We start from the raw sequence: 16,029 nt of genomic DNA, 5'->3' as shown, positions 1-16,029 counted from the left end.
CTGGCATAACTGTATGTCAACACGTAGAGGAAAGAAACCAGATACATATCCATCAACATGCAAAAAACTAATGTCCTGCCCTGCCCTGGGAACACAGGACAAAACCCCAAATTCCCCAAAACTGCCCACCATTCAGAGGGGCTTCTCCCTGGCGGCTGAATTTCTCTACTTGTCCCATCCCTGCTTGACACCGAGGAATCCTGTCTTTCTGCAGGCAGCTGGGGTCACCACCATCCACTCCAGGGTGGAGTGGATGTAACAGACTACAGAGCTAAGAAAACTATGAGAAGGCAGAACAAGAAAAAACAAGCAGACAGGCAGCCGCAGCAAAGTCTGTGCAGAGCAGCCAAGACTCTCCTGACGGGATTTGTACAGATGCGTATACGTTAATATAAGAATACCTCAGACAGGGCTGGAGAGATGGCTCAGTGGTTAGAGCACTGGCTGCTCTTCCAGAGGTCCTGAGTTCAAATCCTGGCAACCACATGGTGGCTCACAACCATCTGTAACGGGGTCTGGCGCCCTCTTCTGGCTGCAGGCATACACACAGACAGAATATTGTATACATAATAAATAAATATTAAAAAAAAAAAAAGAATACCATGAACAGTTGAGCAAAGGTCCTTATGGTAGGATCTTTTGTATATATGTCCAAGAGTGGTACAGCTGCGTCTTGCGGTAGATTGATTCACAAATTCCTGAGGACTGCGTGTTGATTTCCACATTGGCTGTCACTTGCACTTGCACATGTCCTTGCCAGCATTGGCTGTCACTTGTATTATGGATCTTAACAATCTAACAAGTGTAAGATGAAATCTCAAAGTCGTTCTGATATTAATTTTCCCTGATGGCTAAAGATGTTGTACGCGTCTTCAAGTGTTTCTCAGTGACTTTGGATTCTTTTACTGAGAATTCTGTTCAGAGGTTGCTCCCCGTTATAATCGGATTATTTGCTTTGTTGTTGTCTAGTTTCTTGAATTCTCAAATATCCTAGGTGAAGAAACCAAGAATCACATAGAAATGTGATATTTACTCACTTATAGGTGGATATTAGCAGTTAATCACATAGAAATATGATATTTATTCACTTGTAGGTGGATATTAGCAGTTAATCACATAGAAATATGATACTTATTCACTTGTAGGTGGATATTAGCAGTTAATCACATAGAAATATGATATTTACTCACTTATAAGTGGATATTGGCAGTTAATCAGTTAATCACAGTTAATTACAGTTAATCACAGTTAATCACAGTACAGCTCTAGGGGAGATGCATGGATCTCCTTGGTACGCAGAAATAGAACAGATCTTGTACGTAAACTGTAAGTGACTGTGAGATTTCTTAGTGGTCTAACTTGAACCCCACGCTGTGAGAGGAAGCCCATAACTGACACTGCCTAGATGGCCAGGAATTAGAAATTGAACGGCTCAGAGAACAGGGGTAGAACCAAATAACTGACTGAGAAAAAAATATCAATAAAATGATTCTTAGATATTTCCTGCTATAATCATAGGTTGGCACCTGGCCTACTTGTTATTAAAGAGGCTTCTTCGAGGGGCTGATGTTAGCCCAGCAGAGATCCTTACCCAAACATAAGCTTGAGCTGGAGTGATCTTGTAGAAGAAGGGTATGAGGATTGTAGCATTTAGTGGTTGAGAAAATCAGGATAACATGGCCCGCACAATCCACTAATTAGGGCATATAGTGGCTCAAAGAAAACTGAAGTCGCAATCACAAGAGTCTTCATGGCTTTGTGCCAGGGCCTCTGCACACATGTTATGGTTGTTTAGCTTGGGGTGTTTGTGAAACTCTTAAATGTAGGAGTGATGGCATCTCTGAATCTTTCGTCTGTTTTTAGGTCCCTTTTCCTTCTATTGCCTTGGTCTTGTCCAGCCTTGAAATAAGAGTTTGTGCCTCGTATTATTGCACCTAGGTATGATTTATTTGGTTGATATCCTTGGGAGGTCTGCTGCTTTTTTTCTGAAGGGAAAAGGAAGCGGTGGGGATGGGACAATGGGGATTTGGTGGGGGAAGGGACTGGAATGAGTAAAGGAAGGGGATAATTGAATCAGGATATATAGAATGAGACAAAAAATAAAAATAATAAAATGCATTTAGTCTAACTTCAATGATCCTTATCATCTGTAGCAGCCCAAACATCACAAATGTCCAAAGTCTCTTATGATATTTAAGACAACCTCTTGACTGTCACATGTGGTAAAAATTAAAACAACATATAATGGCACAGGGCATATTCCCATTCATAAAAACAAGAATATGACTGTGTTACAGCTCACATCCTAGGCAGACTCGTGTATGTCACAGCAGACAGAAGTACAGATTCAAACTGGTTCAAACTGGATCACAACAGTGTAGACAGGTTCAAAACTTGATCAAACTGCACCAGAATGAATCAAACTGGTTCAAACTGAATTAAAACAGTGTAGAGAGGTTCATAACCGGACTAAACTGGTTCAGACCAGATCAAACCAGTGTAGACTTCTTCAAAACTGGATCAAACTGGATCAAACCAAAATAAACAGGATAAATCCAGATCAAAACAGTGTAGACAGGTTTAAAACTGGATCAAACCAAATCAAACTGGATCAAATCAGTGTAGCCAGTTTAAAAACCGGATCAAACTGGATCAGAACGGATCAATGATCAGACCAGGTAAATCAGGTTCAAACTAGATCAAACCAGTGTAGACCAGTTCAAAACCAGATCCAACTGGATTAGACCGCATCAAACTGGTTCAAACTTGGTCAAACCCATGAAATTTCCACACTCCCTACATCCCCACAGACACAATCTTCCAGCAACCCTACAGCTGCCACCCCCAAACCATGTAGGCACCACTGTATCAGATGCACAACAGCCTCTGCTAAAGTGCAAGCCACATCATCCAGAACAACGGGGAGGGAAACTGAGGCAAAGACTCTCTGCTGGACCAGAACCTATGGAAGTCACCAGAAATTCACATAGGATTGTCTGTGCACCTCCTCCATTCTTTTAATAACCCCACAACACTATCTCCAATCCCAACCAGATGCTTGGACATCAACATAAAAACACAATAACAGACAGAGCAATAAGTCACTGCCAGATTGCAGCTATCCTACTACCGCAAGCCATGAATATTCCAACAAAGTTGAACCACAATTAAGACCAACTTTCTGAGGATGACAGAACTCCTTAAAGAAGTAAATGAATCCCTTAAAAAAAGCGGTGAAAGGATAAATGAAGTATTGGAGAAAATTAATAAATCCCTAAAAGAAAGCCAAGAACTAAACAAAGAATCAGTTGACAGAAATGAATGAATCTGTTCAAGACCTTAAAATAGAAATAGGAGCAATTAAAAAAATATGAACTGAAGTAAATATGAAAATGAAAATCTAAGTAATAAAATAAGACCTACAGCGGCATGCTTCACTAAAAGAATACAAGAACATTAAATAGAGAATTTCAGACTTTAAAAGCATGATCAAAGAAAGGGACATATTGATCAAAGAAAATGTTAAACCTAAAATTTCCTGAAACATAATATCCAGGAAAAGACCAATCCTAATAATAACAGTAAATGCAGAACAATCTCACACCAAAGGCACAGAAAAAAAGTTCAAAAATTCATAGTCAAAATCTTTCCTAACTAAATTGACACAGGAGTAGACAGGCCACAGAATCAACTAAGTAGGGCTCACAGGAGCTCACAGAGACTAAAATAGCAATCATGGAGACTGTGAGAGTTTGTACCAGGTCCCCTCTATGTTATCATATAACATATATATTATATGTATATATATATATATATGTATATAACAACATATTGCTGTTTTTGTGCAACTCCTGACGGTGGGAGTAGGGGATGTCTCTGACTCTTTTGCCTGCTCTTGGAACCCTTTTTCTTCTACTAGGTTGACTCATCCAGCCTTTGATATGTGCCTAGTCTTATTTCAATTTGCTATGTATGGCTTTATTGATATCTCTTGGGTATCTGCTCTATTCGGAAGGGAAATGAAGATTGAGTGGATCTGGTGGAGAAGGGAGTCGTGGAGAGGACTGAGAGGAATGGAGGGAGGGGAAACTGCAGCTGTGATAAATTTTAATTTAAGTGATGTGTGATGTCCTTCTGTATAAGTGTTGCTTTTATTGGGTAATGAATAAAGCTGCTTTTGCCTATGGCAAGGCAGAATATAGCTATGCTTGAAAAGATATAGAGAGTAGGCAGAATCTAAGAGATGACATGTAGCTGCCTGACCAGAAAGACACCCCAGAACCTTATCAGTAGCTCACAGCCTTGTGGCTGCAACACAGAGATTAAAAGACATGGGTTAAGATAAAATAGCTAGTTAATAAGAAGCCTGAGCTAATAGCCCACACAGTGCTGTAATTAATATAGTTTCTGTGTGATTATTTGGGTCTGAGTGCCCAGGAAATGAAACGCAGTCTCTGTTTACAAGAAGAATAAATTTTGAAGAGACAGAAATGTGGACACAAGTGAGGGAAGATTAACTCACAGTAACACTAAATTTTATATATATAAATTTTTATATAGCTCTCTCCTTTGCTACTTCAACTTCCTGTGTGTAGTTATCCATGGCAGATATCTCATAGCTTGGGTATCTCAACATCATATCATCTAAATATACAACTCTGTCATCATCTTCACAGCTTCATGCTGTCTTCTTATTATTTCCCCAGGCTCCTTTGGCATTCCTGATGACAAAGAGGGGATAAAGTTTGAATAATTGCCCTGCAGGGAGACAGGCCATCTCTTCAACAGTATAATCAACTTTTACAGGGAGGAAGGCAGAGTCTGTGGCAGTTGAATCAATACCATGGACCTATCAGGACAACACCAGCAGAGAACTTATACATGAAAATAGTAAGATTACTCATGAATTAAGGGTACAACTCAGATAAAACTCTGACTATTACTGCCCTAAGCTTCACTGAGCTCAAGAGAATATTGCTGAGCTTCAAGACCTGACAGCCAGCCTTCCAGAACTGTAAAATGTGTCATTGCACTATTCAGCCACATGGTGGCAGCACGCGTCTACTATACTGCTGACTGGCAAGAGACTATTACTCTGACAATTACTGTCCTGAGCTTCACTGAGCTCAAGGGAATATTGCTGAGCTTCAGGACCAGCCTTGCAGAACTGTAAATATGTCATTGCACTATTCAGCCACAAGGTGGCAGCACGCGTCTACTATACTGACACCTGCAAGAGACTCAAAAAGTACAGAAAATTGGTATTTTAGTAGAAACTCTTCCAGTCTCTCAGAGCACTTCCTGTTCCCCTTCCAAAATACGGTGTCCCTTGCTTGTGTGTTCCATTACAGAGTCACTGACCCGTATGATCAACCCTCTCCCTCATAGCTCAGATATTCTGAAGCCAAACCTAAGTCACATTAAAACAGCAACTCCTGATAAAACATAATTCATGATTTTTCTAATTTCTGCAAAGTCTTAGAGGCAAGAAGGTGATGACATAAATGAAGTAATTATAATGCAGAAGAATTAATCTAAAAGCTGAAACAGGTTTATGGTCATGGGCTCCAAAGCTTAGTGATTTATATTAGAGCACACCAAGGATTAGTAACACATTTTATCTCAGACTGTACATCTTAAATATGTAAAATAACAGTTCTTTTAGGAACGGGAACACCATTTTATCCAGTTCTATTTTGGTCATACTAGTGCAACTATTGGAATTTGGTTTCATAAGTTTGGTTCTTTATTCCGGTTCTTGATTCCTTACTCTGTGGATGCAAGAAATGGCCGGGCAGAAGATTTAACAATCATCTAAATTTGATTGACTCACTGCCTACTTCTTATGTGATCTATGGTCTAAGAGGGAAAGATTTCATGCTTCTTTTTGCCCATATCTGTCTGTACTGGGACTACACCTGATTTACAGTTTGTCAGTAAACTCAATTCTTGATTTGCAAGTTCACAATAAAATACAGATTAGTTGGAGGACACTCATCTAGTTTCCTTCTCACTGACCAATTAAGGCCCAGCCTTGCAGCAGCTGCAAGACTTTCTTTCCAGCACTGAGGAACAGAAGCAGGATTGGGTGTTCAAAACAATTCTAAACTACATAATTGTGAGAAAGGTAGTCAGCCTGGTCTACAAAGCTACTTGCAGGACATCCAAAGCCACACAAATACACCTCGTTGTGAACAACAAAAATGCATTAATTCAGTTGTCTATGATGTGCCCAACTGTAATTCAGGTACTGGAGATGAGGGGGGCAAATCGCTCTGAGGCAGTGGCTCCCACATTCACCACGGCCTGGCTTGTGGGCCTCCTTAGAGCTCCTTAGGGCAAATCAAGAGAACCCTGGAAGAACCTGTAAATGACCCCATAATGGCGCACCTGATTGCCCGCCATTATTAGCCCTCATCGCTAGGAGGGCCCAGCTGTGCCTCAGTTTCCCTACTGGGTGAGCAGAGATCAAATGACGCAGAAGGCAAAAATCTTTCCGGTTTGTCCTTCCAGACGACGGTCAGACAAGATCATAATCTCAGAAATTTGTCGTTTAGTAAAATCCTCTCTTCTCCCAGAGCACTTTCTGTGCTTCCTTCAAAAACCCAGGTAGGTACAGAATAAATATATATGAAAAATAAAAATAAAAATAAAAATAAAAAAAAAACCCAGGTAGGTCCTATGTGTACGTGTTCAGTTACACACCCAGTGTCCACTGTAGACAACCCTTTTACGTCATAACTGGGAGGCTGTGCAACCAAGGACAGGCCACATTCAAACAGTAATAGTTAAGCAAAGAGCCATGAACTAGAATACAATGGGAGGGATTAGAGGCAGGAAAGACACAGTGGAAATAATGGATTTATAATCCTAAAAAATTCTGTTAAAAAGTTGAAACAGATTTTATGGTCATGTGCTCCAGAGACAAGAGATTTGTATTATAGAACACCAAGTACGAATCACACCCTTTCTCATTTAAGAGTATACATCTTAAATATGGAAAATAAATCATGGTAGGCAGGGCCACACCATTTTATCCAGCTCTTCTATTTTACCTGAACTACTGAAACTACAGTCATTTGGTTTAATAAGTTCCTTTCTTTATACAGATTCATAAATACATGGTCTGTGGACCTACAGAATGGCCAGAAAGAACATTTATGGATAATATAAAATTAATGACCTCACTACTCACTGCTAATATCAACTACTGTCACAGCAGGAAAGTTTCTACCCTCCTTCTTGCCCATCCCTTTTTCTGATGTGACTACATTGGCTTCACAGTTGATCGGTGAACTCAATTCTTACACAGGTTTTACTTCACTTGTAAATTAACAATAAAATCTAGAGAAGGTGAAGGATACTCATTCACTGATCCATTTCTCCTTCACACAGACCAGTCAAGGTCCTGCCTGGTAGGAGTTGCAGAAATGTTTTTGCAGCACTAAGTAGCAATACTAAGTAGATATACAAAAAAACTCAATAAAATGCTAACAAGCTGAATACAAGAACACATCAAAAAAGAAATCATTATCAAGTCAGCTTCATCCCAGAGATGCAAGAATGGTACCACATACAAAAATCTATTAATATTTTTTTAAATAATTTAAAAAGGTACAGGAAATCTGAAGATAGTGGAGAGACCAGTAGGCTCTGAGTTGGGAAAATTTGGTGATATGTCTCCACATGCAACAACATAAGGCAGGGCCTTAGAAAAAAAGCACAGGCAGATTACCAAAGTCAGACAGGCCTACTTTCAAGTATTTTTTCTACAAGTTTTGAACTTAGCATCTGACATTTAGGTGTAAGGTCCATTTGCAGTAAATTTGTGGAAGATATAAATGGCGTCTCGTGTAATGTGTAGTACTCTACTACCAAGTCATGATGTAGAAAAGTAGAATTGGTGATATAAAGGATTGACCAATGCTTGAGACAAAAAGCCACACCAAGTAGAATTTAGCTGAGAGAGCAACCCAGGAAATACCAGAGACAAAGAGTATGTTAATATGGAATATTAGATATTTAGATGCGAAGATATAAATGCTTATTTTTTATTTTTTTAAGATTTATTTACTTATTTATTTATTATATACACAGTGTTCAGCCTCCATGTATGCCTGCAGGCCAGAAGAGGGCACCAGATCTCATTACAGATGGTTGTGAGCCATCATGTGGTTGCTGGGGTTTGAACTCAGGACCTCTGAAAGAGCAGTCAGTGCTCTTAACCTCTGAGCCATCTCTCCAGCCCTATAAATGCTTATTTAACTTTTCTGTGTACATGTATGTATGCAATGTGCCTTACCTTCACTGAGGACTGGATGGGGGTGGCTGCTTGTTTGTTCCCAGCTGCTCAGACCTGAAATATTCACACAGAAAACATATTATTTGTAATGCTGTTTTGTAACATGATGGGTCAGGAGTAAAACAATTCAGAGAACATAACATACAATATCAATATTCTCTGTATATCCCATCTTTATGTGGCTTTACTTCTATTTCTTTTGATTTTACTTTTTGAGACAGGTTCTCTGTGTCTTTGACCTGGAATCACTCTGTCGACCAGGCTGTCCTTGAACTCGTAGCTCTGTCCATCCCTGACTCACAGGCATTGGAATTAATGATGTGTCCTGCACAAACTTGAAGCCAGTGAGCTCAATCTGCTTCTGCTCCTTGAAGTATCACAGGTAAATCTACCTCTGGGTCCCAAGGATTGGGTTTAAAGGTGTGCACCGCCAAACCCAACTACTTCCTTTTTTCCAGTACTGTGTAAGTGTTTCCTGGCGGGACCTCTTAGAGAGCTGCAGAGTTTGGCAGCTAAAGCTGAGTAAGGGGCTGGAGAGATGGCTCAGTGGTTAACAGCATTGCCTGCTCTTCCAAAGGTCCTGAGGTCGAGTCCCGCAACCACATGGTGGCTCACAACCATCTGTAATGAGGTCTGGTGCCCTCTTCTGGCCTGCAGGCATACACACAGGCAGAATGTTGTATATATAATAAATAAATAAATAGGACCAGTCAAGGCCCAGACCTGAAGGAGTTGCCGGACTACCCACCCAGCACCACGCAGCAGAGGCAGGATTTGGTGTTTAAAGCAATTTTCAACTACATAGCCTGAGGCAACAACATTCTAAGTTCATAGTCTCCAATGCCAGGATGGCAAAGCCTCCCCGTCGCCCAGGGAATTCACATTCAACAAAGATCAGAGGCCAAGGGCCACTACCCAGGTCACCACACAAACTAACAGGACCTGTCTGGTTCATGGTGCATTGCTTTCTAAGCAGCTAACAATTCAGCCAACCTCCTCTTCCTGATGCTCCCTTCAGCAGAAAAGGAAACTCTTTTAAAGAACCGGTGCTCCTGATTACCAAGTATAGTCAGTCCTTCATTAGCTAGGATCACCCATCTGGGATGATCGTGTGGTCATATACTCCAGAGGCTAGGGATCTGTATTAGAGCACACCAAGTACAACTTACGTCATTCTCTGAGGGTATACACTCATGTTAGGCAGGACCACACCCTTTAATCTAGTTGTACTAGTTTGCTTGAAGTACTGTTTTTAAGTCCAGTAATTTGGTTTAATAATAAGTTCAGTTTTTTTTAAACATTTATTTTATTTATTATGTATACAATATTCTGTCTCTGTGTGTCTGCAGGCCAGAAGAGGGCACCAGACCCCATTACAGATGGTTTTGAGCCACCATGTGGTTGCTGGGAATTGAACTCAGGACCTTTGAAAGAGCAGGCAGTGCTCTTAACCACTGAAGCATCTCTCCAGCCCTAAGTTCAGTTTTTATACAGATCCTTGAATGCATGGTTTGTGGTGTGTCACTATTTATTGCTCATTTTATAGAGTTTTTGGGACCCTAAACTTAACCCTAACCTCTGAAAGTAGCTTGCTCCAATACAGAAAGGACCAAGAAGTGAGTGAACAGCCCCCCCCCCTTTCTAGGCCCTCCATAGTGAGCAAAAACCCTGGACCTCTACCCTGACTGCCTCTGTTTCTGTAGCAAATTTCCTGCAGGTAGGCTAGCCAATACCCACTCCCATACACTGGACGCTCACAAGCAGCAAACACCATCCTGCAACCAAATTCACCTATCCTGCAACCTCAGCGGAACTCAGAAATACAGCTCGCTACAATACTGAGAGGACCAAGATGTGAGTGACCAGGACCCCAGCAGAGGTCCTCACTAACCTGATGCAGGTTATGATTATCTAAGCAGCCTGCAGAAGTTCTGCTGAGAGGACATAGAGAGGAACTCTAGCTGTGAGAGCAACCCAGGAGAACAGAGCGAGAGCGCATGCTAAAGGAGACCTCAGTGGCTGCCAGAGACACAGAGCAGACCGAGAACAGTTACCAAAGACTCAGACAACCACTGCAAAAATCTGACCAAGAGCCGGGCGGTGGTGGCACACGCCTTTAATCCCAGCACTCAGGAGGCAGAGGCAGGAGTTTCTCTGTGAGTTCAAGGCCAGCCTGGTCTACAAGAGCTACTACAGGAACCAAAAGCTTCAGAGAAACCCTATCTCAAAAATCAAAAAAAAAAAATTGGACCAAGATGCAAAGACACTGTCAGCATCACTTGAAGGAAGAGATGGGTAGGCTCCAATGCCAAAATTTATCCAATAACCTAATAATCAATATGGTAAGATCAAAACCCGGTGATCACAGATCAGGCAGGTTTGATCATTATAACCAAGTAAAAGCAGAAGAAAAGGATTTGAAATGTAACTTCATGAAAAGGATAGAGACCTTTAAAATGAAATGAAAAACTCCCTTTAAAAAGGGAGATAAAAAAAAGCAGAAAATTGGAAGAAATAAATAAATCACCCAAAGAAACTCAAGAAAACAAAGGAAAAACAATCAAACTGGATTTTGAAGAAAGTTTAAGAAAATGGTTCAAGACTTACAGGCTGAAATAGAGGCAATAGACAAACTCTGGAAATGGAAAATCTGGGTAAATGAATAGAAACTACAAACAGAGTATAACCAACAGAATAGAAAAGATGGAAGAGAGAATCTCAGAGGTTGAAGATACCTAGATAAAATCAATTCATCAGGCAAAGAAAACATTAAACTTAAATTCTTAACACAAAACATCCAGGATATCAAAAGACAAAACCTAATAATAGGGACAAAAGGCACATAAAACATTCAAGAAAATTATAGAAATGAAAACTTACCAACTTAAAGAAGGATATCCCTATGAAGGTACAAGATTAAAGAACACCAAATAGAATGCATAAAAAAAATCCCCTCGCCATATAATGAATAAAAGACAAAACATACGGAATAAAGAAAGAATATTAAGAGCGGCAAAGGGAAAAGGTCAAGTCACATATAGGTCAACGTATCAGAAATACCCTGACTTCTCAGTGGAAACCAAGAAAGCAAGGTCCTGGGCAGATGTGCTGCAGACACTAAAATATCGCAGATGCAAGCACAGATATCTATCTATGCCCAGCAAACCTTTCAATCACCATTGATGGAGGAAACAAGATATTCCATGACAAAACCAGCTTTAATCAACGCACAGCCACAAACCCAGCCTTACAGAAAGTACTACAAGGAAAACCCCAAACCAAGAAAGCCAACTTCACACACAAAAACTCAGGCAGCAGAGAACCTCACATCAGCAAAGGCCACCTGCAAAGACATTGTATCCAATAAACCACAAGTATTTCACAGATTAACAGCAACAAGGAAAATAAAAAAGTAAAATTTTGCGACCAAGTTCTCTCTGCCTGGGTCGAAGGTGTAATAATCTCATCAGGCGACATTCCAAAAGTTTGCAAACTGAGCTTCTACCCTTTCTGAATAACACGCAGCACAGCTGACAGATACGAGACAATAATTTTTACAGGTGACACATGTTCATGTACCCACAGGATGGGTCCTTGCTGCCAAAAATCTCCAGTAGGACTACGCTAGGAGGGGAAAATTATCAACAGCGGCGGCTGACTATAGTCAATATCATGAATATGAGCAGAGGCGAGTTTTTCTTCAATTAAAGCAATCCATTGCCTTGCCTGAGGTGTTAACTCACGACAGGAAGTCGGGTCTGGATTCCCATGCAGAATGTCAAAAAGTGGTTTTACGTCCCCAGTAGGAATTCCCAGACTGGGCCGGGCCAAATTTAGGTCTCCAAGCAACGTTTGAAAATCATTCAAAGTTTGTAGTTTACCTAGGCCAAGAGTGACTTTCTGCGGTTTTACGCCTGTCCGCAATAGCTGATGCCCTAATTGTTGATGTGGAAACTGTTGTTGTACTTTTTGAGAAGCAATAATGAACCCAGCATGTGCTCGGCATTCTTGCAAATCAGCAAAAGCCTCTAGGACAATTTCTGGGTCCCGTCCAGCTAATAGGATGTCATCTAAATAATGACTCATATACAGTTGAGAATATTTATGCCTTATTGGGGCGATAACCCGTGCCACAGACATTTGGCAAATGACAGAATTATTGGCCATACCCTGGGGCAATGTCACCCATTGGTAACGATTGTATGGCTCTTTGAAATTTACAGATGTTCCACTGACAGCAAATTCATTGGAGTCTTTAGGATGCAAGGGAATGGGGAAAACACAATCCTGCAGGTCACTAACTAAAAGATGACATCCTGCAGGAATACCCACAGGCTGAGGCAACCCAGGCTGAGTTGTCCCCATAATTTCCATGCAATCATTTAATGCTCTAAGATCTTGTAGCAACCTCCATTTACCAGACTTTTTCTTAATAACAAAGATAGGGGTATTCCAGGGAGAAGTGGATGGCACTATGTGCCCTGCTTCTAGCTGTTCCTGAACTCGAGTTTGAGCAGCCTGTAATTTCTCTTTACTCAGGGGGCATTGGTCTATCCAAACAGGTTATTTGTTTTCCATTTTATAGGAATACTTTCTGGCTGCTCTGCAATGGCCCCTAGGAAAAATTTCCTAACCCTGCACACTGTTCAGGAGACTGTTGTATCAATTTCTTGTCTGCTAAAATCTGTACATCTCCCTGCAGATTTTTGCCTAAACCCTGACCAGGGAGAAAGCCCTGCTTTGATAGCATACGCTGCACAGGTTCAGTGGCCACAACTGCTCCCATGGCTTGCAAAACATCTCTTCCCCACAAATTAAGAGGAAGGTGTTCCAGGACAAATGGTTTAAAAATGCCCTTATGGCTTTCTTCGTCCTCCCAATTTAAATATTGAGTACTGCATTCTGGAGAACTGGCCGTGCCCACTCCCTGCAAGGTCGTAGATGCTAGTTGTAGAGGCCATGCTGCAGGCCAGTGCTTTTTAGCAATCACTGAAGAATCAGCCCCTGTATCAGGAAGGCCTTGAAACCTTTTCCCATTGATTGTTAAAGTAAGTGTGGGGCGATTCTCTAGGCTAGAAACCCAAAAAGCTCCAGGGGAGCCTGTGGAGCCAAATCCCTTGTCCCATTGCTCTTGTTTAAAGAAAGGGTTAGTAGAGCAAAACATGGGTAAAAGCACTAATTGAGCTATTCTCGCTCCTTGAGGGATGACAAGGACTCCCATACCAGCTTCAATCATAATTTTAATTTCTCCAGTATAATCACAGTCTATAATTCCTGGTAAAATTTTGATTACTTTGAGCGCAGAACTACTTCTACCTAAAACTATACCTACTGAACCTTCTGGGATAGGTCCAAATACTCCAGTCCCCAAGGCCTGCACACCCATTTGTGGGGTTAATACTGCTCAGGCGGAGGTACAGGGATCTAGTCCTGCACTTCCTGAGGTGCCTCGTACAAGGTCGTTGACAGTGAGGCATTTCTCTGAGGAATGAATCTGCTGGGAGCTGCTGCTCCCTGATCATGGCCCGTACACTTGAGTTTTGGGGGCCGGGGCAGGACCCCCCCCCCGTTTTTTGACCTGGGGATGAGATTTCCTTGACTGTCAGTCTTAGAGTGACAGTCTTGGCCCAATGTGCTCCCTTTTGACATTTAGGGCAAATACCTGGATTTCCTCTAGGCTGATTGACAGCTCCTTTGCCAGCAGGGCAGTTTCTTTGGAGGTGCCCTGACCTTCCACATTGAAAACAATTTCTAGGTCTAGCTCCATTTTGGCCTTCCTTGAGCGCAGAAACAATTACCTGGCCCATTATGTGAGTGCCATCAATGTCTCTGCATAATCTGATAAAGTCATTCAAATCTCCATCTCTATGGGGGCATAAAACTTCCTGGCAGAACTTATTTGCATTTTCAAAGGCCAGATGCTTAAAGACTGGCATGGCTGAATCCACATCCCCAAAAATGCGACTTCCCACCTGTAGAAGGCGGTCAATGAATTCAGATTAAGGTTCTGAAGATCCTTGAAGGATCTTAGAAAGCTGTTCTCATGATCCTTTGTTAGGTAAAGTTTTCCAAGCCTTAACGGCTGCTGCATCTATCTGAGTATAAATAGCAGGATCATAAGCAATCTGTGCTTCTAAGCCAGCATATTGTCCTTCACCAGTTAGCTTGTCAAGGTTATTCTGGGGGAAGCCTGCTTCAGCATTTTTGACTGCAGTGTTTTTGCAATTCTTCTGCATCTCACCTCTCCATAACAAATAATCTCTCCCTGAAAGACAAGCCCTGCAAAGCTGCATCCAATCATTGGGTATAAGGTTGAGTTCTGCAAAGGATTCCAACAAAGCTACAGTGAAAGGAGCGTGAGCTCCATAGTCCACAACTGTTTCTTTTAACTGCTTAATGTCCTTAAAGGCCAGGGGGTTATGCTGCCTGGCCCTCTGTCCCTGCTGATCAATTTTTTTTCCACAACAGCATAAATCTGTTTCTCAATTTGCTTCTCTCTACTTAGTTTATTTAACCTCTCCCAGATCTCTCGTATTTCTGCCTCTTAGTCTATAGGGGCAGAAGCAGTAGTACCAGGATTTTGCGGAGGAGGTCTCATGGAGACATCTCCATTTCCGTCCCTTCTTTCCTCTTTCTCTAACTTCTTTTTTATCAGTGTGATCTCCTTTTCTAAAATTTCTTCTATATTCTTACTAATACTACCAGTTCCTAAAACTTCCTGTTCCTCAAAACTCTTAATAGGACTTACAGATTCTACTTCCTGAATCTCCTCAAGGGTTTTGTTTAAACACTCCAATTGCTCTTTGACTCTAACATCATCACTGAGAAGAGCATCTCTGACCAGGCGCCATAGTGAAAATATCGCCATGGGGACTTCTTGTGGCCCTTGCTCTTTCAGAGCATCTTGAAGAGCAGCCTTTACCTGATCCCAATCAGTAATGTTAAAACCTCCTGCATGTAGGAACCAGGGACTAAACTTTAAAACTGTCTAAATGGTCTCTAGTGCTGTCTCAACTTTAATACCGGTGCCTCTATTTTCCAAAAGACCTAACAACTGGCCTGTTAACCGGCCCTCCAACATAGGAGCAGAATAACTTGCACCCATAACCAATTCACCCCCGCCACACAATTTCTTACCTTGCAGGCCAGTCTTCCCGAGGGCTACCTCTCAGGGATTCCCTACTTCTCGATCTCGCAGATGGGTCTAGTTGCCGAAGATCATCCCAGCTGAGTCTCCAATTGTAACACCCGATTTCGGTGTTACACCCCCCGGTACAGTTCGTGCACAGCTGTACCGAATGCGAGTCCGGGCAAGTGCCTGGAGATTGAACACAAGACACAGAGACCAGGGTCATTCGACAGGAGATCAAGCGACAGGAGATCAAGCGAATGCCATTTATGTTTATTCAGACTTGAGGAAGCCTTTTTCTACCTAACTGCAGCACAAAGATCTCTCTGCCCAGGGAGGTGGTAAATTAACATATTAACAATGGAGAAGATTGCCTGCAGCTAAATCACCAGGTGGGGCAGGGATAGCACGGAAACACACAGGAAGGTTAGTTAACTGATAACAATCTGTCCCGGCCAACGCACCCCAGGAATAAGGGAGACCAGGCGCCCACAGCTATAACAATCGTGAATGTGAATAATATTTAAGATAAATATTTAGAAAAATAGAATACTTAAATTCTACTTTGTGTTGGGAATATTTCCTAAGCGAGCTCTCT

At 41.6% G+C, this 16,029-nt stretch overlaps 1 long non-coding RNA gene across 1 annotated transcript; it reads right to left on the bottom strand.

Moving 5' to 3' along the window:
* Window positions 1-375: 375 nt before the first annotated feature.
* On the bottom strand, window positions 376-16,006 carry LOC126495988 (uncharacterized). The gene is made up of 3 exons (XR_007590260.1): window positions 15,440-16,006; window positions 8,303-8,356; window positions 376-990 (listed from the first exon to the last, which is right to left on the bottom strand). It is a non-coding gene; the product is annotated as an uncharacterized lncRNA (long non-coding RNA).
* Window positions 16,007-16,029: the final 23 nt, after the last annotated feature.

This window comes from Alexandromys fortis, unplaced genomic scaffold, assembly GCF_014885135.2.
Source record: "Alexandromys fortis isolate MF-2015 unplaced genomic scaffold, M_Fortis_MF-2015_v1.1 scaffold_775, whole genome shotgun sequence".
In the NCBI taxonomy this organism is placed as follows: Eukaryota; Metazoa; Chordata; class Mammalia; order Rodentia; family Cricetidae; genus Alexandromys; species Alexandromys fortis.
Note: the sequence above shows the minus strand (reverse complement) of the source record. Positions and strands in the feature narration are given on the sequence as shown.